Source organism: Bubalus bubalis, chromosome 22, assembly GCF_019923935.1.
Source record: "Bubalus bubalis isolate 160015118507 breed Murrah chromosome 22, NDDB_SH_1, whole genome shotgun sequence".
Lineage (NCBI taxonomy): Eukaryota > Metazoa > Chordata > Mammalia > Artiodactyla > Bovidae > Bubalus > Bubalus bubalis.
Window position 1 is genome coordinate 11,157,155 of NC_059178.1, and position 25,753 is coordinate 11,182,907.

Consider the following 25,753-nt stretch of genomic DNA (forward strand, 5'->3'; position numbering starts at 1 on the left):
TGATTTTGGAGCCCAGAAAAATAAAGTCTGACACTGTTGCCACTGTTTCTCCATCTATTTCCCATGAAGTGATGGGACCAGATGCCATGATCTTCGTTTTCTGAATGTTGAGCTTTAAGCCAACTTTTTCACTCTCCTCTTTCACTTTCATCAAGAGGCTTTTTAGTTCCTCTTCACTTTCTGCCATAAGAGTGGTGTCATCTGTATATCTGACGTTATTGATATTTCTCCCAGCAATCTTGATTCCAGCTTGTGCTTCTTCCAGCCCAGTGTTTCTCATGATGTACTCTGCATATAAGTATTAGAGAAATGCAAATCAAAACTACAATGCAATATCACAATTACAATGCAATACCACTTCACATGGGTCAGAATGACCATCACCAAAAAGTTTACAAACAATAAATGCTGGAGAGGGTGTGGGGAAAACAGAACTTTCTTGCCTTGTTGGTGGGAATATAGATTGATACAGCCACTATGGAGAACAGGCTGGAGAGCCCTTTAAAAATTAGGAATAAAACTACCATATGACACAATTCTGTTACTGGGCATATACCCTAAGGAAACCATAATTTAAAAAGACGCATGTTGTCTTTTTAATGTTCATTGCAGCACTAAGTTAGCTAGGACACGGAAGCAACCTAGATGTCCATCGAGAGATGAATGTATAAAGAAGTTATGGTATGTGTATAGAATGGAATGTTACTCAGCCTAAAAAGAAACACATTTGGCTCAGTTCTAATGAGGTAGATGAACATACAGCCTATGATACAGAGTGAAGTAAGTTAGAGAAAAACAAATATCATATATTAATAAATATGTATGGAATCTAGAAAAACGGTACTGGTGAACCTATTTGTAAGGCAGCAATGGAGATGCAGACCTAGAGAACAGACTTTGTGAACCCAGTGGGAGAAGAAGAGGGTGGGATGAAGTGAGAGAGGAGCATTGAAACATACACATTACCATATGGAAAACAGATAGCCGTGGGAATTTGCTGTATGATGCAGGAAGCTCAAACAGGTTGTCTGTGACAACCTAGAGGGGTGGGATTGGGTGGGAGGTGGGAGGGAGGTTCAAGACAGAGGGGACATAGGTATACCTATGGCTGATTCATGTTGATGTATGGCAGAAGTCAACACAGTAATATAAAGCCCTTATTGTCCAATTAAAAATAAATCAATTTTGTAAGAAGTTCTCTCTGCTGTGTGCAAGAAACTGGAAAAGTTTATTGCACGGTAGAATAAACTTTTGCACGGAGAATCTGGGAGCCTGGGTGAAAGGTGCATGAGGGAACTATTTCAGACTGCATAGTCTTTTTTGCAATTTCAGAATTTTGAATCAGGTAAGTGTATTACAGATACAATGACAATTGAGTTTGATGATTTTTTTTAAAAAAAGACAGAACTTTATTTGTATCCAAACTAGTCTAGCAGGCTATGCTAGCTAGGTTTGCATATTTCAGGATCAGATAGAACAATCCAATAGTTGAAAACTAGGCAACACTCTTGGTAAAGGCTTGCATCTCATCCAGAGATAAATTCAATACAGGCATGTTGGAAGATGCCCAGTGGAAAATTTTTTTGAAAGCAATAGATAATTTTATTGCTTCTGACAGAAATCTGGTTGCTCTAAAAGCACGGAGTGGGTGTGGTGATATGGTAGTTAGTTAGAAACATGGAAACTGCATCTTGACCACTTGGTTTGAATCCCAGCTTTGCCACTGGTGATTTTTAACCTCTTCATGCCTTAACTTTCTCATATGCAATATGGGGATAATACTAGCGAGGTTTGTGAGGACTGAATGAGATAACACTAAGAGTAGAAGCTAGAGTGTAGTATGTGCTATGTGAACGTGGGCTATTGCAGTTAGTGGTGGTCCAGGGAAACTGCAGACACTGACACAGAGGCAGGAAAGAATTATCTGAAAACTATTTTCAAATGAAAATATTGAGAAGACAAGCTATCATCTGGGAAAGGTACTTCGTGTTGACCAAAAAAGTACTTTAGAAGCAAATGTCTTAGAAATGATGCATGTCTAAGGAAGAAAAATAATAACAACTATTAAAGCAACAAAGTATCTGTGATTCAGTTGAACTTTTTAAATGAAAAGAAAAAGAGAAAGGAAGAGAAGAAAGAGAAAGAAAAGGAGGAAAAGAATATGTTGCCAGGGAAGGGCCCTTCTTCTGTTATCCAAGGATTTCAGAGACATTCATGAATGTCAGAATCAGAAATGAAAAAATGTTGGGAAAAGCAACTGTATTTGGGAACACTGTTCAAAGGTGTTTAACATGTTGCTGGAAAGAGGTTTCCAATGAAGATGTATCTTTTGTTCTACCTTCACTGGACACTTATTTAAATACTTCACTGGACATATATAAGATCTTTAGGAAAAATTATTTAATAAGATCTGTTACATATGTGACATATAAATAAAGGAGAAAATATTCTAATAAAACAAACACGTATGGATCTATCATCTACTAAACACTTGGAGTATTATCAAAATCGCTGTAGCTTCATGTGCTGTTACCCTTGCTCATTCATTCTCCAGCTTCTTTCTCTACATAGTTGTTCTTGTTTTTAAGCATTCAAAAATGGTTTCATTCTGTATGTATTATTCTATGACTTATTTTCCTTATTCAAATATTCATCATTCATAATTATACATAAATCAAACAAATATGATACACAGATGATACATGTAGTTTTCACTGATGTATAATATTCCATTTAAAGCCATTCCACAATTAATTATGTTCCTGTCAATGGGCATGTTGACTTGTTTGACTTTAGTATTTTTGCTCTTACAGTGTTGCCATGAACAGTATTGCATGTATCTTTCCACCTCCCCAATGTTTATTGAAGTATAATTGATAAATAAAAATTGTATGTATTTATGGTATATTTACAATGCTTTGATGTATACATGCATTGTAAAATAACCACAATAAAGCTAATTAACATATCCACCACCTCACATAGTTACCACTTTGTGTGTGTATGTTATGAGAATACTTAAGATGTACTCTCAGTAAATTTCAACTATAAAATACAGTATTTTATAAGTATAATCACTATGCTATTAGCTCTCCAAAATTTCCCATCCTGCATAATTGAAAGCTTGTACTCTTTTACCAACATCTCCCCATTTCTCCTATCCTCTAGCCCCTGAAAACCACAATTCTACTCTATGCTTCTGCGAATTCAATTTTTTTAGATTCCATGTATAAGTGAGATCATGCATTATTTGTTCCTGGCTTATTTCACTTAGTATAATGTCCGCTGGTTTCATCCATATTGTCATAAATAACTGGCTGAATATTATACATGTATTTATATAGATCGAATACTCCAGTATTGTTGCCTGGAAAATTCCATGGACAGAGGAGCCTGGCAGCCTACAGTCCATGGGGTTGAAAAGAGTTGAATATGACTAAGAGCAGACACACACACACACACACACACACACACACATACATACATACTTAGAGAGAGACCCATTTCTTAATCCATTCATTTGTCAATGAACACAGGATGATTCTGTATACTGCTGCAATGAACAGAGGAATGCGGATATCTCTTTGAGATATTGATTTCATTTCTTTGGCATATATACCCACAAGTGGAATTGCTGGATCATACAGTAATTCCATTTGTAATTCTAGGGGGCACTTCCAAACTGCTTTCCCTAATGGCTATACCATTGAATATGTCTTAGTATACATATTTAGAGTATTTCTTCATGACAAATTATGACTGAAATTGCTCATTTGTAGAGAAATGAAATGTTTGGCTTTACAGAGAATGAAAACTTGTTTTCCAAAGTGTTATTAACTACCTACACCTCTATAAGGAGTACATGAGAATTCATATATATCCACATCCTTACCTACACTTGGTATAACAAGTGGTATAACAACTTGGTATAACTTCTAAATTTTTGAGTGCTTATGTGTACTTAATTTGCATTCTTCTGATAACTAATGAAGTAAATGTCTTTTCTTGTATCTATTTGGCATTTGTATTCCCTCTTCTGTGAAATGGCTTAAAGTTTTTTCCTATGAACTGAATTATTACACAGTTATCTTTTTCTTTCTGATATGTAATCCTTTGCAAATTATATTCATTTGCTGTGGTGGCTTCTTTTTCATAAATTTTTATAAAGGCTTTTGATTTCTTAATTTTTATATAATCTAATTTATCAATCTTTTATTTCTCTTTTAAAAATTCCTTCTCAACTCAAAGCCTCATAAGTTTAAAAATTTTATCTTTCACATATAGCTATTTAACCTACATGTGAATTGATTTTTGTGTACAAGATAGAGTGCTAAATTCATTTTTTTCCATTTGGAACACCAACTTTCCCAGCACCATTTCTTGACTTTTCTATTTTTCCTTAACAATCTGCAACATTACTATATCAAATATACAATTCCCCAATAAGTTTGAGACTGCTCTGAACTCTCACTTTTCTTTCATTGGCCATTTTATTTATCACCTTAACAATACTGTACTGGTTTAATTAACACAGCTTTATAATAATATGCTTTATTTTAATACAAAAGGAGAGCCTGCCCATCCCAGCACCTTGTTCTTCAGGACTATCCTGATGAGGATTCTTGGGCTTAGCTAGTTCCATACAATATTCTAACAGATAACTCTGGCCTCATGATAGGCTGGTTTCTGTTCTGCTAACAAACCCCCGTACTTAAAAAAAAAAAAAAATCGATTTCTTGCTCATGTTATATATCCTTTGTGTCAGCATTTTTCCATGAAGTCCCCATTCTAGGAACAAGGCTAACAGGACAGATGTAGAAGGCTCATTGCTGGTCCACAGCAGATGGAAAAAGAGCTCTGGAGGGTGATGCTCTGCCAATGCGATGCCCTGTGTAATAACACACACTTCCAAACTTAACACATTTGCCAGAACTGGTCACGGAGGACCCACCAAACTCCAAGGCAGCCAGGAAGTTCTACTGACCGTGTCTCTGGAAGGCAGCCAAAAACATTTGTTGAACTAATCACCATTACCTGCACCACTATCCCAAAGGTTTCAGCAGCCTTCCTACAGGCTTATAGATGGAACAGATAGAAACAGGAAGCTGAGGGTTAAGAGACTGCATTCAGAATCTAAAGAATCTCATTCCACCATGTTACTCAGGGTCTACTTGGTAATTTACACTGTGCAATTCTAGATGCAAATCAAGACATGGGTTAAACAAACCTCTGGCAAATGCTGTGGAAATAGCATATGCCACCTCTTTGAAGGCGGGAGAAGAAGGGGATGACAGAGGATGAGATGGTTGGATGGCATCACCAACTCAATGGACATGAGTTTGAGTAAATTCCAGGAGTTGGTGATGGACAGGGAGGCCTAGTGTGCTGCAGTCCATGAGGTTGCAAAGAGTCGGACACAGCTGAATGACTGAACTGAACTAAGCCTCTTTGAAAGTGGAAACTAGTAAATCAGAGAGTGGATCATTTTGCTTATATTAAAGGAAAATTATGAAGCACGTTACTGGGATCTCAAATTCTGGATACTATATTATAAGCTCCTTTTTCTTTGTTAGCTAAACAGAAAACCTCTCTGCTGGTTAATCACAAGGAAGAAGATATTTCAAATAAGATAAAAATTCACTCTTTCTCTTACTGTTAAATTCTTTTAGAACAGATCTGGCCAAAGCAGCTTGAAATATGAAACATTTCAGATAACGGGTAAGTCATAGAAGGTAACCTGCAGTTATTCATAAATTATATCTAATGGTAATAAGTTAATCACTTCAGGTAAAACAGAATTGACAATGCTCTTTCTCCACTGACTGCAATTTTCTTTTTCTACCTAGAGTTGAGTCCACTGTTACACAGGATCAAAAAAGGTCAATGCAACTTCACGGTGTTTGAAACAGATAAAACTGCGATCTCCCTGCCACAGTTTACAACAAATGCACAGTTTTTAAAGTGCCTATGACTATTTCTACATCTCACTGCCATGTCTCATTCTTCCATAAATGCACAGAGCTAACCTACACTGTAAAATGCACAGTTACTAAGCATCAGGCGGTGAGTTCTCCTGACGTCCACTTGTCCCCAAGAAGAAAAAGAGCAACCACTCAGTGCAGCAAATCTGGTGAAAACACATGTAAACACAGACACAAAGGAAAACAGTGCACTGAAAAAGAGTGGCGCCTCTGAGTCCAGCCGCCGGCACCTGAACCTCTGTTACTCTCCCTCTTTTAGGCTGTGTGAACTGGAGCAATTATAACACAGAAGCCAAGAGCCTGGGTTCTGGAATTAGCTTTGCAGATTCTGACTATGAGTCTTTGGGAAAGATATTTAACCTAAGCCTCACGTTCCCCATCTATAAAAAGGGAAGAATATTAGTACTTACCTCATAGTGTTATCGCAAATGTTACTTTGCATGTTTTTATCTGTATTCCCATATTTGTTGCAGCATTGTTCAAAATTCACAGTAATCAATATATAGAAACAACCCAAATGTCTGTGTCCCTAAACAGATAAATGGACAAAGAAGATATACATATTCATATTATATATATTTATATTTATATATGAGAAAGAAGGAAATTCTGCCATTTATAACAACATGGATGGACCTTTAGGGTATTATGCTAAGTTAATAATTAGTAAGTAATAATAAATAAATAAATAAAATGTCAGACAGAGGAAGACAAATATCATTATATATCATTATCTATACGTGGAATCTCGGAGAAGGCAGTGGCACCCCACTCCAGTACTCTTGCCTGGAAAATCCCATGGGCGGAGGAGCCTGGTAGGCTGCAGTCCATGGGGTCGCTAAGAGTCGGGCACGACTGAGCGACTTGACTTTTACTTTTCACTTTCATGCATTGGAGAAGGAAATGGCAACCCACTCCAGTGTTCTTGCCTGGAGAATCCTAGGGACGGGGGAGCCTGGTGGGCTGCCGTCTATGGGGTCGCACATAGTCGGACACGACTGAAGTGACTTAGCAGCAATAGCAGATACGTGGAATCTAAAAAGCTGAATTCACAGAGACACAGTAGAATGGTACTAGCCGGGAGCTGGGAGGTGGGATAAGGAGGTAGATGTGAAACGTTGGTCAAAGTAGTAAGACAAATAAATTCTGGGAGTCTAATGTACAATGTACTGCTGGCTATACGTAATAATATTGTATTATACACCTAAAAGTTGCTAAAAGAGTAGATCTTTGTTGTTCTCACCACAAAAAAAAAAATGTAATTATGTAAGATGATGGATGTGTTAGCTAACTCTATGGCAGTATCAGGCACATAGTAAGTTATTGATTAATGATAGCTATTATTATAATGTGTTGTGCTACGCTAAGTTGCTCCAGTCGTGTCCAACTCTTTGTGACCCCTGGACTAGCCCGTCAGACTCCTCTGTCCAGGGGATTCTCCAGGCAAGAATGCTGGAGTGGGTTGCCATTTCCCACTCCAGGGGATCTTCCCCACCCAGAGACTGAACCTATGTCTCTTATGTTTCCCGCACTGACAAGCAGGTTCTTTACCACTAGCGCCACCTGGGAGGCCCATTTTTATAACAGTAGTATCTATATCATGGGACAAATGCACTTATATTTACTACAGGACAAATGCTGTGACTGTCACTATAGATAGCTCAAGTTCACAGTGATAGTGTTCACCTTCCAAAGATTACACTTTGTTTTTCCTATGGACTCAGTTGGGGAATTTAGACTGTACTAGAAACATGAGCATAGGATCTTAGGAATGGAATCAGTCTCATTTTATAAATATGCAAAGACATGAGGATCTAGAGGTACAACCTTCATGGGAAAGACTTTAAATACACAGTGAGAGAAACCTACAAGCAGTCAAGCCCACTGCCTAACCAACCACTGCACTGTCTGTCCCAGGGGGCACTCCTAGCCCAGGTGCCTGCAGGTTGTCCCAGAAAACAGTTTGTTCTCAAAAACACAGTCTGAATTCCAAGAGACCAGAGTCCTTGATTGCTTTTTTCAAGGATATGTGGTTGTAGCAGAGTGGGAATGAGCATGGGTCAAGTTCAAAGGGAAGGTTTACACTGTGGGCTGAGGAGAGGATCTTATCCAAGGCCCCACAGCAGGGGGACTGCTGCCTTGTCTCCAATTCACTCTCATCATCAACAGAAGTTTCCAGACTTTCTAGTTCAGTAGCACTTGGGTGTCCTGAGATAGAAGCTACAAGTATCTAGGAGTTGTACGATTTTATTAGGCATTACAAGACCTCCATACCGGCTCTTTCCCCCCAGTCAGTGCTGAGAAACACTGGGGGACATTGGTGATGATGCTGAAGAGAATGAGGCAATAATAAAATTAGTCTCTTCCAGGCCAAGGGTTACAGACTTGGGTCTTTTCTGCAGAGGCTTCTGTGATGAGTGAAATACGATATGTTCATAATCTGTAGCCCAGCTCTGTGTCTCTGGCTTTGCCTGGAGAAACGTGCAAATTGCTAACAGGCTGCAGCTCTTCATTGCCTTCTCACTCAGCTTCCACCAGCACCTTTGGCCTTCGCCCTCACCTCGCTGATGTTCATTTGTTCTGATGACAGATTTTCCTTCCACTCTCAGGCACTAGCCAGCCCAGAGAGCCACAACTCCCCCCACTTCCTTCCCAGATGCCCTCTCATGAATAACCCCATTCATCCCACACAGGGGAGAAATTGGCTGATCCCTAAGCACTGATTAATGCAACCTCCAATGCTAGCTTCTTTCCAACAAAGTAACCTGTTTTTTTTCTTGACAGATCAGCCCACGAACTCGGAGGGTGTGTGTGTGTGTGTGTGATTTAATGATTTAATACAGCAACAAAAAGCCAAGAATTTCTCATTTATATCACCTATTTGGTAACTGCTTTGGTATATGCAACTTCCTCCCTTTCTCTCTTTTATTTGCCTGATTGCTTGGACTTTTCCCCCCTGACTGGGGGAAATTTAGGGTATAATCAATTAAAATTTTATCTGATTTCTATATCAAAAGAGAAGATAAAACTTATGGTTAGGATATGGGTGTAGTTAATTTCTGAAAGGATCGCAGCTCCTTAAAAAGTGGGAAATTTTCTCCTCCTCTCTTGTAAGCAACTGGTGGACCACAGTGATGATCACAAACTCAGGAATACTACAGACTGTGAGGGGGGTGCATTAAATTGTTCTTTACTAAAGACCTCCATTGTTAGAACCAGACTTAACTGGGGATATTCACCAATTTCCTATTTTCAGTTACTGTGTTAGTTACTGTTGGGAACAAAAAAGTTGTCATATGACTCTTGTTATTAAGGCTCACGATCTCCGGTTACGAAGAAAAACATCCACAAAGAACTCCAGTTCAAAGTGGAATAACACAAAAAAGCACAAAATAGAAGGATCTGTGAGCTAACAGGGAGGGAAAGACGAAATGGGGAGACCAAGGAACATCTCGTGAAGGAAATGGGGCTTGAGCAAAACTTTGGAAAACGAGGAGGAATTAAACAGGCAGAGACCCTGTGCACTGCTTTATTTGCCTTCGTGAGGCTAATCGTGAGAAGACGTGATGTTACACATCTACTCGCTTACCTGGAACCTTGTCTCCTACCTCAGAAGAACAGAAGCCCCAACAGAGCATATTCTGTGTGTGATCTTCACTGACCCAGAACCAAGAACAGTGCCTGTTGGATAAGTAAATAAATGATCAGAGAGTCAAAGCTCTCCAGGTAGAAGCAACAGTCTAAGCAAAGGAAAATGGGATCAAAAATTCACACTCACTGGCCAAATTCTGTGTTAGGAATCATAGAAGTCATATAAAGCATGTAAGGGATGTTAGGAATCATATAAATCATATAAGAAATAAGCACGCTTTTTGTGTAAAGGACCAGATAATAAATATTTCAGTCTGTGATGGCCATACAGTCTCCGTAGAGTGTGCTCAGTCACTCAGTTGTGTCTGACTCTTTTGCAACCCCTTGGACTATAGCCCACCAGGCTCCTCTGTCCATTGAATTTTTCAGGCAAGAATACTGGAGTGGGTTGCCATTTCCTCCTCCAGGGGATCTTCCTGACCCAGGAATTGAACCTAGGTCTCCTGTGTCTCCTGCATTCGCAGGCAGACTCTTTTACCACTGAGCCACCTGGGAAGCCCTACGGTCTCTGTCACAACTACTCAACTATGCTGTTGTGGCATGAAAGTGGCCAGAGACAATAAGTGAAAAGATGACTACTGCTATGTTCCAATAAAACTTTATTTACCAAAATAGGCAGTGGGCCAGATTTGACCAACAGATGGTAATTTGCCAATATCTGACCTTTATAATAAGGCAAAGGCAAGGAAATGATTGCACTATTCATTATTAATCAGTTTATGTAAAAGTGTGATTAAAAGATATATTACCAATATTTGTATCATGAATTGATAACCCAGCTGCACACACTTTAGACCCCAGGTTATCCAAGGAACAAAGTCTGTGTTCAGTCACATTGACTTTCCCAGGCCTGAGTTGAAATTTGATTCCATTCCCTCCACAACATTTTGAACAGTTACCAAAAATGATGAGCAAATTCCCAAACACGTGGCAGAGACACTGAAGCAGATATCCCCAGGAGAACTTTCTTACAGGATTCAGATTTAAATTTCTATTTGAAATATCTGGATGACTCAGCACTCTTCCAAACATATACAGGATAAAATAGTAAGCTCTTTTGTGGGGATTTCACATATAAATCCCAACTATTAGTATGCCATAGTTACAATGAGATGAGGATAGCAACAAAGTGATACTAAGCAGGATATAGCACTACCCAGAATGTAGCTACTTAGGAGGGAGCTGATCCTTGCTTTGAAAAAGTTGGAAGGAAATTCTATACCAGCACAGCCATGGCTGAAGCAATTAGGCAGAGAAATTCAGGCTGTCAGGAAATGGGAGTCCAAGGAAAACAGCTAAGGCATAAAGGGCCAGGCTATTCCCTGTGGGCAGGTCAGGGGTAAAATCTATAAAATTTAATCAAGACTGGAAGATTCAGACATCTGGATATTTATTGGCTCAGAGAAGTCAGAAAAGGCAGCTTAAGAAGGAGAGGTGAATGGCTGATTAGTGCCCCTGTTGGCCAGATGCCAGACTATTTTTCGGGTGAAGGCTTGCAAACTTTTTCAATTCATACAATTGTGCTATTCATATAGCCTTCTTTATTTTATGATCAATTAATGAAGAAGACTTTACAAGGGCACAACCAAGTCCTTTTATCCAACTTCAGATTCAATATATCAAACATATCAAGTTAAGTCAAAGGGGTATTTCCTATGAGTTTTAACATTTTCTATTTCTACACATCTTATGAAAAAAGTGAAGTGAAAGTGAAAGTCACTTTGTCGTGTCCGACTCTTTGCGACCCCATGGTCTATATAGGACATGGAATTCTCCAGGGGATCTTCCCAACCCAGGCATCAAACCCAGGTCTCCCGCACTGCAGGCAGATTCTTTACTAGCTGACCCACAAGGGAAGCTCAATGAAAATAAATAAATAAGTAGGAGTTACATGGCAGACCATCTCCCCACATCGCTGAGCATATGGAAAGATTACCTTTCACAACCGTCTTGTTAGTCCTCCGTCTGAGCTCTAGCCAAGGGGATGAAGAAGTGATGTAATACTTCTTCCAGTCTTGGTCCATCAAATTCTCCAAAGCTGGTTTTCCATCCTCTTTTCCCCTTCCAGCAGGCTGGAATGGAAAAGTCCCCCAGAGAAATTTGAGACTCATATGTATAACATGGCAAAGATTCAAGATTGCAGGAAACTGAAGTCCGGAATCACTGCATGGAGAAGAGCCAGTAGACCAGGAGAACCGTCATTGTACTGCAATGTGAGCCTTCACCTCTGATGTGTGTCTACTGTAGCATCACCTTAACTAATGTGAGACAGAAGAGCACACTTTAACACTGGAAAACTTTCGCATATATTACCTCGCCTTACAGAAAAAATATTTTTAAAAATCAATATAAAAAACAATAAGAATAAATATATGAAATTAGGTTAAAATAACATCGTCCTCATGTATGCAAAGTTCAGTCATCTGGAAAAGAACAAAGTGAACAAAATAGTTCTTTGAAACTGGGATAGGCCTAGAGGATCTATACTGGTATTAATTCTTGCAGACCCTTGAGGAAATGGTGAAAATAAGAGGCTTTCAAAGATGGTCACACAGGAAAATCCATTAAGGACCACTAGCAGACATGGACAAATGTTTGCTTTTTCCTTTCCTTTCACCTTAAAATTTTCTGTAATTTTCTTTTTCTTTTTTTCCCAGTCTCTGAACTATTTAGTAGTCACTGGTATTGCCTGCTGCTGCTGCTGCTAAGTCACTTCAGTCATGTCCAACTCTGTGTGACCCCATTGAAGGCAGCCCACTAGGCTCCTCTGTCCCTGGGATTCTCCAGGCAAGAATACTGGAGTGGGTTGCTATTTCCTTCTCCATGGTATTGCCTAACACTTGACTATTTTGCTACTGAAATGCAAGTCTGTGTGCCCAACACACAGTGGGGTCAAATGTCAAAATGTTGGAGTTTGGATCAGAGAAAGGTTTTAGCAAATAGAAGGGGAAAAAACGGAAGCAGTGACAGATTTTGTTTTCTTGGGCTCCAAAGTCACTGCAGACAGTGATTGCAACCATGAAATTAAAAAACACATGCTCCTTGGAAGGAAAACTATGACAAAACAAGACAGTGTATTTAAAATCACAGACATCACTTTGTAGACACAGGTCTGTATAGTCAAAGCTATGGTTTTTCCAGTAGTCACATATGGATGTGCGAGTTGAACCATAAAGAAGGCTGAGCACCCAAGAATTGATGCTTTCGAACTGTGGTGCTGGAGAAGACTCTTGAGAGTCCTTGGACTGCAAGGAGATCCAACCAGTCAATACTAAAGAAAATCAATCCTGAATATTCTTTGGAAGGACTAATGCTGGAGCTGATGCTCCAATACTTTGGCCACCTGATGCAAAGAGCTGACTCACTGGAAAAGACCCTGATCCTGGGAAAGACTGAGGGCAAGCGAAGAAGGGTGTGACAGGGGATGAGATGGTTAGATAGCATCACTGACTCAGTGGACATGAATTTGCACAAACTCTGGAAGACAGTGGGGGACAGAGAACCTGGTGTGCTGCAGTCCATGGGGTCACAAAGACTCGGACACGACTTAGCAACTGAGCAACAATAACGCAAGGAGATGGGTGGCTCATGCTTTAAAAACCCCAAACTCTCCGAAAGTTCTCAGAAAAGCCCTTTTCTAAGAAAGATGAGGGAGGGGCACGGTGAGTTGTTGCAAACGTCTTGGTGTTAGAGCCTTGGTTCTTGAAGTAAGGTCACCGTCAGGTAACAAAGTTCTCATAAATCTCTACCAAATGAATGTTATTCTCTGTTCTGACAAGTAAGGGCAAGGTCCCCAGGGACAACTTTCACCCTGAGGTCCAGCCCTGGCTGAGAGGAAGCAGGTCTCAGGTGGCAGCTCCCTCAGGGTCCGGTCCCCAGACCCTGCCCAGCTGCATCGCTGTGGGAGCCAGGTGCCCAGGACCAGCCAGCCCTCAGGCTCCTCAGGCCGCCCAAATGGCAGGAACCAGGTCCCTCAGACCACTGTCCCATGCAGTCGGCCACCGGCATTATGTTGCAGAGGCAGAGCTCAGGGAGAAGTTCACCACCACCTCGAGGCCTGGGCCAAGCCAGTGGGTGGCCTTGGCGAGGGCTCTGGAGCAGCAGGACACAGCCCTCAGCCTGTTCCTGCTGGTCCGAGGCCAAGTGAGCTGGAGGGGAGAAGCCTCTTACCTCACTCTCCTCTAGACGACCACCACTCTACCAACTTTGGCTGAAAAGTCCCACTAATTGTCGCTCACAGACAGGTGCCACTTTGGGGAGGGACCAACTGCATCACTGACCAATGGCTGAGCAGGTCCATTAATGGTCGTTCAGTGACAGTTGCTAGCTTGGGGGAGGAGCACCTGCAGTGCCGACCAATGGCTGGGCAGAATCACGAAAGGTCCCATGGCAACTGCTGCCTAGTAACAGAGTGGTGGGGGGCGGGAGTGGAGTTGGGTTACCTGAAGCAGTCAGTCAGTTAAATCGCTCAGTTCACTTCAGTCACTCAGTCGTGTCTGACTCTGCAACCCCATGAATCACAGCACGCCAGGCCTCCCTGTCCATCACCAACTCCCGGAGTTCACTCAAACTCATGTCCGAGTTGGTGATGCCATCCAGCCATCTCATCCTCTGTTGTCCCCTTCTCCTCCTGCCCCCAATCCCTCCCAGCATCAGAGTCTTTTCCAATGAGTCAACTCTTCGCATGAGGTGGCCAAAGTATTGGAGTTTCACCTTCAGCATCAGTCATTCTAATGAGCATTCAGGACTGATTTCCTTTAGGATGGACTGATTGGATCTCCTTGCAATCCAAGGGACTCTCAAGAGTCTTCTCCAACACCACAGTTCAAAAGCATCAATTCTCTGGCGCTCAGCTTTCTTTATAGTCCTACTCTCACATCCATACATGACAACTGGAAATATCATAGCTTTGACTAGACAGACTTTTGTTGGCAAAGTAATGCTTTTTAATATGTCTCTGCTAGGCTGATCATAGCTTTTCTTCCAAGGAGCAAGCGTCTTTTAATTTCATGGCTGCAGTCACCATCTGCAGTGATTTTGGAGCCCCAAAAAATAAAGTCTCTGTTTCCATTGTTTCCCCATCTATTTGCCATGGAGTGATGGGACCAGATGCCATGATCTTCATTTTCTGAATGTTGAGTTTTAAGCCAATTTTTTCACTCTCCTCTTTAACTTTCAAGAGGCTCTTTAGTTCTTCTTCACTTTCCGCCATAAGAGTGGTGTCATCTGCATATCTGAGGTTATTGATATTTCCCCCAACAATCTTGATTCCAGCTTGTGCTTCATCCAGCCCAGCATTTCACATGATGTACTCTGCATATAAGTTAAATAATCATGGTGACAATATACAACTTTGACATACTCCTTTCCCAATTTGAACCAGTCTGTTGTTCCATGTCTGGTTCTAACTGTTGCTTCTTGACTGCGAAGCAATGGCTGCTTGCTAATGGCTGCGCCAGGACAGGCTCTATAGTTGTTGTTGTTTAGACATTAGGTTGTGTCTGACTCTTTTGTCACCCCATGGACAGCAGCCCACCAGGCTCCTCTGTCCCATGGAATTCTCCAGGCAAGAATACTGGAGTGGGTGGCCATTTCCTTCTCCAGATGATCTTCCTGACCCAGGAATCGAACCCGTGTCTCCTGTGTCTCTTGCATTGCAGGCAGATTCTTTACCCCTTGGCCACTGTTGTTCTATTACAATATCATATTTATTCCATGTATGTAATCCAGCTATAGTGCAATTCCATAAGTACAGAGACCAAGTCGTGAACATTTTTCCTTTTGTCCCTCAGAGGTCCCAAGTTCCCAGATTGAGTCCATATCATACTGTTCAACTCAAGATCCACAATTATTGTTTATCTGTGGCAAGGCCCTGGTTTTATTTGGTTTGGTATAGTGTGAATTATTTTTCCTTTTTATTGTCTATCTCCAGTTTTAATTTTCCCAACACAGGCCCTCATTTTAGTCTATTTAACACATATATTCCCATTCCAACTTTTTTTTAGATGTGTACTCAGGCTGGAAAAATAGCATTGTTTTTGTGTGTGCATATTATATACATAAGTGGTATTTTACTATCAACTTCTGTGTGTTACTTTTTCAATTCAGTCTTCTGTTTTTGAGATCCACTCATGTTGCTACATGTAAATCAAGCTCATTTCTTCTGACTCATGTGTAGTATTCTCTAGCATGATAATTGACTTGGAAACCATGAGCATCTTATGAAAGTAAATACTATTTAAGAATTTGATGGGAAAGTTTCTAGTTGGCCACCAATTGTCTGGATTAGTCAGGGATTTTATTAAATTTAAATTCTTGTTTAATGATCTAGAATCAGAATTGGCAGTGTGTTCATTTCATTCAGAGATGATAATAGGTTTGGAAGTAAGAAACTAGCAGGATGACACCCGCCTCTCCCCTTCTCCCTGCCTTCTGTCTCTGTCATAATCTGATTATAACTTTGTGAGAAATTAACAGCAGAACCTTCCTGTTTTGTACAGCTTCTAGAAAACTGTGGCTGTTTGGGCAGTTCTTGGGAAGATGGAAGCTGCTCACCGATGGTTTCACTTCTTGATGTAGATAACAAGAATACCATCATTATCTTCCCTCTATCCTACACCCTTAATCATTCTCTCCTTCCTTCAAAAAGTCTGCAATTACAGTCTCCTGAAACTAAAAGCTTTAGTTCAGTGTTTCTTAAGGTTCGGTAACACAGGGCCTATGGACAGCCAAGTACCTTGCTATGCTATGCTATGCTAAGTCACTTCAGTCGTGTCCGACTCTGTGTGACCCCATAGACGGCAGCCCACCAGGCTCCCCCGTCCCTGGGATTCTCCAGGCAAGAACACTGGAGTGGGTTGCCATTTCCTTCTCCAATGCATGAAAGTGAAAAGTGAAAGTGAAGTCACTCAGTCATGTCTGACTCTTAGCGACCCCATGGATTGCAGCCTAACAGGCTCCTCCACTCATGGGATTTTCCAAGCAAGAGTACTGGAGTGGGGTGCCATTGCCAAGTACGTTAGGCATTTGCAAAAAAAAGAAGATTCCAGAGCCCTTCCCTGCTGAATCAGCATCTCTGGAATGGAACCCAAGATCTGTACTCCTACAACTTCCTTTGGTCGTCACAGAGCACTTTAAGGATTGAACCCCTCAATCTTGAACCCAGATAATCCTTTGTGATCCTATTCAGACACTAACGTATTAGTGTGTCCAGACTGTAGTAGACTTCATGGTTATAGAATGTTGAAACAGGAGCTACTTAACTGTTTTATTTGATCTTGACATTTATAGCAAGAATGGTCTACCTAGTCCAGGTATTTATATTAAGCAATATCCAAAGAGGGTTATTTTCCTTGAGATTTTATAAAGATGACAGATCAGTTCAGGCTATTCTATACAGAAAACCAATTTCCATTTCCTATACACACTGATAGGTAACTGAGTTTTGAACATAGTCTCCTAATTGAAAAAATGATGAGTGCTTCTGAAAGAGGCTAAAGCTCATCTAGTCTGCATTCTCTTCTGTGACACAGATCTCTCTAGGGGGCTTCCCTAGTGGCTTGGTGGGTTAAGAATCTGCCTGCAATATGGGATAGCCGGGTTCGATCCCTGGGTCAGGAAGATAGCCAGGAGAAGGGAATGGCAACCCATTCCAGTACTCTTGTCTGGAGAATTCCATGGACAGAAGAGCCTGGTAGGCTACAGTCCATGAGGTCGCAGAGAGACAAACATGACTGAACTATTAACACTCACTCACACTCACTCACACACACACACACACACACACACATACACATGTGCTCTCTATACTGCTGTTAGAATTATCTGCATTCACCTTTGGGCATGGTTTTGCCAACATCTGACTTAACATAGAGGTCTGCCCTTGCCCGAGTTCTCTCTTACTACAACTTGAGGAGTTTTTCTGTTGTTTTTTGTTTGTGTTTTAAACTCACTGTTATAGGCACAGATCCATCCTATTGAAATCAAGGCAGAAGTGGCAGCCTTCGTTGCTCAGAAAATATAAGTCCTGTTTTGGTCACTTCTTATATAACATCATTAAATACAACCCTCGTGGTAAGGAAGCTGATGCTGCACACAAGAGGAAGCAAGGGGTGTCCACATCTCTGCTTCCAGCTCCGAGAGCCACCTTTGGAGGGCAGTGGGGGAGGAGGAAGGCAACAGAGATCTTCAGGCCAGCCCCAGCTTCATGAAAAGCCCTGTGCCCAAGCGGATGCCAAGCCACAAAGCAGACTGTGCATCCTCTCTCCTCTGTCCACTACAAAGGGTCTGGTCCCCAAGGGCCTAAAGGCTCACAATTCAGTGAAATCGCTTTGGAACAGTTTGGTGCCATTCGATGTAATTTCTTCATCAAACCAAAGTTGAGACCAGGTCATTATTTTTTGGATGACAGTCATGTCAAATATTGCAATCACCATCTCTGTTCATCAACAGATTATTTGGAAATTAGTAAAATGATTTTATGAGCAATTTGCACCTCATTTTAAATCACTCAATAAGCAGTACAATGACACATGTATCCCTACATGTATCACTTGTAACCTACGTTTTCTATTACTTTCTGAATGTTGGATATTTTGAATATCATCTTTGAGTGCACATGTGTGTTTTTGGGTAGAGGAGAATGGTGAAGCTTACTGTTCAATTTCTTTTTGTCCAGTTTCATGTGAGAAACCTAATTTAGATGACAGAACCAAGTTCATATTTTGGTGTAGAGAGGTTCTCAACCTGATCTTAATTAATAGATTGGCTGGGTTTCTGATCACTTTTTTAATCCAAAGATGGAAAGACTAATGTATCTTATTTCAGCTTATAACCCTTCAGAAAGTACCTGTTCATTCATCAAGGCCCCACAAAATCTTTAGTCTTTTGTGTCCCTTAACAAATGTCTGAAACGATCGAAAGATTTGTATAAGATCACAATTACCAAGAAAATATAGATCAAACTCCTTAACCACTAAAGAAGTGAGCCACAATCAGGTTCAAATACAGTTCATCACCCCAAAATCCATCAACATACACCTTCAGTCTGTTCTAGTTAAACTCTTCTACTCACTGTCTACCAAATATGCTTCATGTCGTATATTGTCTTGCCTCTTTCCTCTGTCATCCCATGTACCAATTTCTCTATTCTTCTGCAGACTGAATTACCTCCCCCATCCCTTTCAGCTTTTCCAAATCCTGTCCATTCTTCAGAATCCTAACTCACTCCAGCAGCATAAAATGCATGACCTTCTCCCAGGCCCCGGCTTCAACAATCTCTGCTGCACCTGAGTTCTTATAGCACACACTATATGGTCATTTCATGTTTACCTGGCACTTCTGTGATGTATCAGTCTGCTCTGTTGGTGTTTCCCTGTTACATTGCTCTTAACTTTTCATATACATTATGTCTTTCATGCCTTCATAGGCTGTAAGTTCCTGAGGATAGACAAGCTGTGTCTCATTATTTTTGGAGTCATAACAGCCCCAGGTTCAAGGCCTTGCACAAAGAAGCAGCTCATCAAACCCCTCTTGTTGAATTTCTCTGCTCTTTAAAGCACTTTCTTTGTCAGTAGGCTTCCAGGCTTGAATAAATCTCCTGTTTTATCCATTCAACCCCTCATACAGTGTTCAGCCTTCTCTCCTGGTAAATATCTTTGTTCCCATTCATGACTTTTTTTTAGTACAAAAGATGTGAACTATTCACATCCCTGAAAAATAAATCTAATATAGCCTCTTAGGGGCAGGAAAAAACAGTTATTCTTGGCTACAATATATTTTGAAAATGATTACCAAGGGTCAAAGATTCCGGATTGTAAACTCTGATATATACAGTGAGTATTCTGAAGATGAAAGGCACTCTCCAAAGTGATACATTTCAATTCATGATTCTTTTTTAGACTGGCTCTCATAGGCAAGATTCAATCTGTAGCAAAGGTACCTTAACCTGAAAAACAGCAGTTTAGCAAATCATTCCCAAAGATGCTCAGACTCACTGGTGTAGTTCAGGAATTCATGTGGTTCAGACTCACTGGTGGAGTTCAGGAATTCATGAAATCGGCTTTACTCTGCTTCAGGACATATACAAGCTTTATCTGGAACGCCAAGTTTCTTTCTCAAACTTCTCTAAATGCAAAGAGACTCAGAACAGAGTGGTTAGGAAACAATGGTTCTCTCTGTCTGATCCACTGAAGATTGATAGGAAAGGGAGGGTTTGCTTCATTAAAATCTAGGGCCTTGGTGTAATCGTGAAGAACATTATACCTCTCCCAACTGTGATAGAAACTAGGACAAGTGAAAGAGGTTTTTTTTTTTTTTCAGTCTTACTTTCATCACCTCCGTAGCGAACATCTCCTGCCTTGTGAAGCTCTTGGGTTAATCCCAGAAGAGGTAAATATCCACTGCACTGGGGACTAAGTTAGTCTTCAGCCCCTCAACTCTGTTGCTCTCAAAATCATATTGGTTTGAAACTCACACTTTCCCTTGAATTACAATATGTGCTTCCTTGAAATTTATCTCTCAGGAAAAGTCCCCCAGTGCCAATGTAAATTCTGTTCCAAGTCCAAAATTAAATCACATCCTTGTGCAATTCAGATGTCATAAAAGTAGATAAAACTAAAGCTGAGTGAATAAAGGACACCAATTCCCTCCAAGAGAAATACAGTTTGATAATTTTTTTTTTTAGCTCAGAGACTTCTGAGACTCAGTTCTTATCATCTCTAAGTTGTGCTGCCCAGAGATTTTCAAGAAATGGGAAAAAAGAAAAAAGCTTCCCTAAAATAGAAAACGCATTTTGAAATCTTAACCATTGCCTTGGGGGCCTGTGGGTGGAACACTATTTTTTCTGATCGCTTGTCTTCTGCTGCATAACAAACTATTCCAAAACTCAGTGGCTTAAAATAACAGCTATTTGATTTGCTTATGAATCTGAGGGGCAACAATTTGAGCCGGACTCAGAGGGGTGGTTCTTGCGTTGACCTCACTTAGGGTCCCCCACATACCTGTAGGTGTCTGGCGGCTTAACTGCAGCTGTCACTCATGTGTCCTGTGGTCGGTGTCACGGTGGACTGGGTCACACGGCCAGCAAGCGAGCGTGGGCTTCCTCACAGGCCAGCTGGTGACTGGACGGTGAGAACCGAAGCCTGTGCCTAGGCTGACACCTCCTACAGATCCTTCCTGCTGCATTCTATTGGTCAAAGTAGCCACAAGGCCCGTCCAAACCCAAGGGTAGGAAAATAGAGCCCATTCTCTATGGCAGAAACTGCAGGAACAGTGGCCCTTTTAAATCAACCACACCAACAGATTTCCAAAATGCAGAAGTGGAGAGGACTTAACATTCTGGCCCCAGCAGAGTTTTATTTAATTTTTTCATTTCTTCATAGGAAAGGAACATTTAGTTCGTAACATCAAGAATTACCAGATTCAAAAAGACTCAAAGTTAAGGAAAATTCAACATGTAATCAGAAAGCAAATAATGAAACTCAATCATTTTCATGAACTAAACTTCCAACAGCTAGAAATAAGTATGAAAGTGAAGTCTCTCAGCCGTGTCTGACTTTTTGCAACCCTGTGGACTGTAGCCTGCCAGTCTCCTCCATCCATGGGATTTTCCAGGCAAAAATATTAGAGAGGGTTGCCTTTTGTTTCTCTAGGGGATATTCCCAACCCAGAGACCGAACCCGGGTTTCCTGCATTACAGGCAGACTCTTTACCATCTGAGCCACCAGGGAATCCCATAAATTATAAATCCCATATTTATACATAAATATGTATATATGTATACATATATATATATACATACATATGTATACATATATATATATATGTATATATATAGTGGTGGTTTAGTGGCTAAGTCATTTCTGACTCTTTGAGACCCATGGGCTGGTAACCTGCCAGGCTCCTCTGTCCATGGGATTTCTCATGCAAGAACACTGGAGAGGGTTGCCATTTCCTTCTCCAGAGAATTTTCCCGACCCAGGGATCCAACCAGGGTCTCCTGCTTTGCAGGCAGATTCTTTATTGCTGAGACATCAGGAAAGCCCATATGAAAATGAAAGTGTTAGTCACTCAGTTGTGGTCGACTCTTTCCGACCGCATAGACTGTAGCCCTCCAGGCTCCTCTGTTCATGGTATTCTCCGGGCAAGAATACTGGAGTGAGTAGCCATTCCTTTCTCCAGTGGATCTTCTCCCCTCAGGGATTGAACCCAGGTTATCTGGAAAAATTTTGCTAAATATTCACCTCAGATATACAGATTAAGGGCCCCCTAGATCAATGTGTATTCTTTTATTTAAATATATGTATATAATGAAAATTTTCAGAGATACCCAAAAGTACAATAATATCATAATTTCTCATGTATTCATGTATTCACCCCTCATCTTCAACAGTTAACAACACTTTGCCAATATTCTTTCATCCTTCAGTCCTCCCCACTTTTTCTTTATAGAATGTTAAAGCATGTTTCAGAAAATATAGTGTTTTGCTTGATATGTGTACTTATTAAAGATTTTCCAGAAGATCAATATGTATGTGGCTGTGCCAGAAACAGTTGGGGGTTACCATATCCTCCAGTCTTTATACCTGGGTCAGGGTCATGTGACTTTTCCTAGCTAAAGCCAAGGGCAGCAATAACTGGCATCCTGCCATGTTAAGGCATTAAGAGCCAGGGACCTCTTCCATGGTTCTATCTTCCTGCTTCAGTGACCTTGGAATTCTAATGTTCCAAGTGACATTGATACGAGATAGAAGGAAGCTGCTACTTCACAGCAGATTTTATGTGAGAAGTCTTTGTTTTTTCCAGCTACTAAAATCAGGGAGTTTACCTTTTATCTCAGCTTACCCTAGGCTTGTTAAAAAGAAATGCAGTGTTAGAAGCCCTAGTTACTTCCAACTTACTATATGACCAGAAGCAACTCAACAAAACTCTTCAAGCCTCAGTTTCTTCATCCGCAGAATAGGTAACAATAACAGCTGTGATTTCTACCTCAAAGTTATCATGAGAGGGAGACAATGGGAGGAAAACTAGTTTCAAAGTTACAGATTGTTTTAAATGGTGGTCACTTGTTAGATTATTGTTCATGTTAGCAAACCCCCACCCCCACCATCAAGAAACGAAAACATGTAAGGACCATGCACACTTGTCACACAGGAAAGGTTTTATTAACCCATCCATAATATTAACCAAATTGTTACTGTATTTTAAATTATTAAAATTGGAATCACATGTATCTATCTTCACAATTTTAAAACCTCAGCAGTAGCGCATGTGGAGAAAGGATCATTTTGAACTAATTCAGCCATTCCCTGCAACTCTGGAACGTAGTGCTGACGCATGGAGAGGGTGAGGGGTCACTACCCACAAAGTGTCCTGCACATCCAACTGAATTCCTCCATGTTCCCAACTCCAGCAACATATTTAGTAGGAATAACAGGTTCATAAGACAGTAGAGTTGTGATTTAACTCATCTCCCAAACCCTGACATTTTTGAGAGTGAAAGGAATAGGAGTCATAACCTTGCAAGGATAACAAGTGTACCTAGGAACCCGGAAGCCGGTCACCCTACACTTGAATACAAATAGAGAGTGGGAAGAAACAGTGGTAGGAAAAGTTTTATGATCGATCAAGAAATAAGTATTTATACCTGATTTTTTGGTAAAGAGGAGGAAGGGAAGGAAGAAGGAGAGAGGAAGGAAGAAAAGTCAGAGCAGAAAAGAGGAAGCCGGGAAAGGAAGGAATAAAAAGCACTGGTACTCGAAGCTACATCTGTAATGGGATTAAACTGTGGGAAACGGCTTTATTTTCCCAAACTGATGACCCTTGGGCGTAGCAAGCCACACTCTTCAAGGTCAAGAAACCGTGACCTGCATGTGACCTGACCACCATGAATACGCACCTCTAAGAAGGTGGATCCGGAGAAGACAATTGAACAGTCTGGAGGGCAGATTTCTGGAGGCCCTAAACAGCTAAGCTAAGAATTTTGGTTTTCATTCATTAAGTCCAGCTCTCAGAGTTCCCAGGTCCACATGGCAGGGGGCAGCGGGGAGGGGGGAGCAGAGAATATGAGAAGCCACAAGCAAAGTAGATGCATATTTCTAATTGGTCAAAGTTTTTAGAGTCGTGGTGGGATGTGTACAGAAATTGAAAATTTTCACCAAAAATTATTTTAAGATGACTTACATTAAAGTATTCAGAAGTACGTACGAAATGCCAAAGTCCTGTGTCTTTTAAAGACCAAGTACAAGGACTTATTGTTTAAATACCGGCTTTGCAATTTTGCAAAAATTCGTCTATTGAGCTGTATCCTCAGGCCATGGAATTTTGCATTTGTTCCCTTCTTCGGAGAGAAGGACTTGGGCAGAAAGACTTGAAATGGCCTTTTGTATGCAGCAGGACATCAGCAAAGAAAGAAGACAGCAGGGAGCTGTGATATTAATGCTGTCTTGGGAAGGTTTCGCTAGCACCTGCGGGGTAAACGGAGTACAGAGCAGAGGGAGCAGAAAACAGTGGACAGCCAGGTGCACCAAAGACCAAGCAAGGAATGTCTGGGCCTGGGTGATACGCTTAGCTCGGGCTGAGAATGGGCGAATGGCCCAGGGTCCCTTCCACTATCCCTCAAACCAGTCCTGTCTCTGCTCTCAGCAACTTTATGTCTCAGTACAAAGATTCCAAAAAGCACTAGACATAGGCTTTCCCCTGTAGCCTCGACAGCCCATATAGGGCCTGGCATTTAGGAGGTACCCAATCGGAGAAGGCAATGGCAACCCACTCCAGTACTCTTGCCTGGCAAATCCCATGGACGGAGGAGCCTGGTGGGCTGCAGTCCATGGGGTCGCTAGGAGTTGGACACGACTGAGCGACTTCACTTTTACTTTTCACTTTCATGCATTGGAGAAGGCAATGGCAACCCACTCCAGTGTTTTTGCCTGGAGAATCCCAGGGACGGGGGAGCCTGGTGGGCTGCTGTCTCTGGGGTTGCACAGAGTCAGACACAACTGAAGCAACTTAGCCATACATGTTGGTAATATGGTGTGGGATGGAATGGGATGGGATGATGGGATAGGATGGAATGATGGGATGGAAGAGACAAGATTCGCTGACTGAATAAACAATTACGTGAGAAAGGAAATCTAGAGAAAACTGTTTGCCTGCCTTATAAAGAACAACATGTAACTTAATTTGAAATGCAATGAAATATGCGCACTATTATTACAACAAAGATTCAGTATTCTGCAAACTAGGCACACTTCGCTGGTGGCTCAGACAGTAAAGAATCCACCTGCAATGCGAGAGACCTGGGTTCGATCCCTGGGTAAGGAAGATCCTCTGGAGGAGGGCATGGCAACCCACTCCAGTATTCTTGCCTGGAGAATCCCCATGGACAGAGAAGCCCGGTGGGCTACAGTCCATAGGGTCGCAAAGAGTCAGACACGACTGAGAGACTAAGCACAGGTACTCCTTACGTAAGAGCTCTGAATGTAAAGGCAAGGTACTGATACTAGTGATTTATTACATCCTGAATGAAAGCGCAGTAATACCAGAGGAACTGGGTCTGGGCACAGACCCCAGGGCACTCTCCATCAGCCAACCAGCCTTCAAAAGTTATTAGAGGAAATAGGACCTTGTGAAAGGCCCAAGTATCAAGTAAGGTGAAGAACTCCCTAGAACCTCAGCAGCACCCTCAGCTCTGGGTTCCCAAGTCCAGAATCAACTGCTTTTCTGTCTGGTTTCTGTCAGATGTGGTCCCTGACTATGCTATGTAGCCTGGCAAAAGGGATAGTGTAGATATAATTAAGATTACAGATTTTATGATTGGAAGGTTATCCTGGGTTATATAAGTGGGTCCAATTTAATCATAAGACCCCTTAAAATTCAGCCTTTAAATATCTGTGAGAGAGAGAGATGAGGCATGACAAGGACTCAACATCGCTAGCTTTATAGACAAAGGAACTCCTGAGCCAAGGCGTGTCAGCAGCTGCCAGAACCGGAGAGGGGACAGCTAGCAAGGAAACAGGAGCCTCAGTCCAGCAACCACACGAGCCTGAATTCTGCCAAAAACTTAATTGAGCTTGGGGACAATTCTCCCCCAAGGGTTTCCACACAGCTCTGCCACACCTTGG

The 25,753-nt window shown here is 41.4% G+C and overlaps 1 long non-coding RNA gene across 3 annotated transcripts in view; it reads right to left on the reverse strand.

Annotated features, from left to right (window-relative positions):
- Window positions 1-225: 225 nt before the first annotated feature.
- LOC102403707 overlaps window positions 226-25,753 on the reverse strand; it is a 58,052-nt gene continuing 32,524 nt past the window's right edge. For all 3 annotated transcript variants that reach the window (XR_006547604.1, XR_006547605.1, XR_006547603.1), the window contains 4 exons: window positions 11,569-11,704; window positions 9,571-9,662; window positions 6,392-6,510; window positions 226-288 (listed from right to left, as the gene is read on the reverse strand). This is a non-coding gene — a long non-coding RNA (uncharacterized LOC102403707). The remainder of the gene's footprint in view (window positions 289-6,391; window positions 6,511-9,570; window positions 9,663-11,568; window positions 11,705-25,753) is intronic.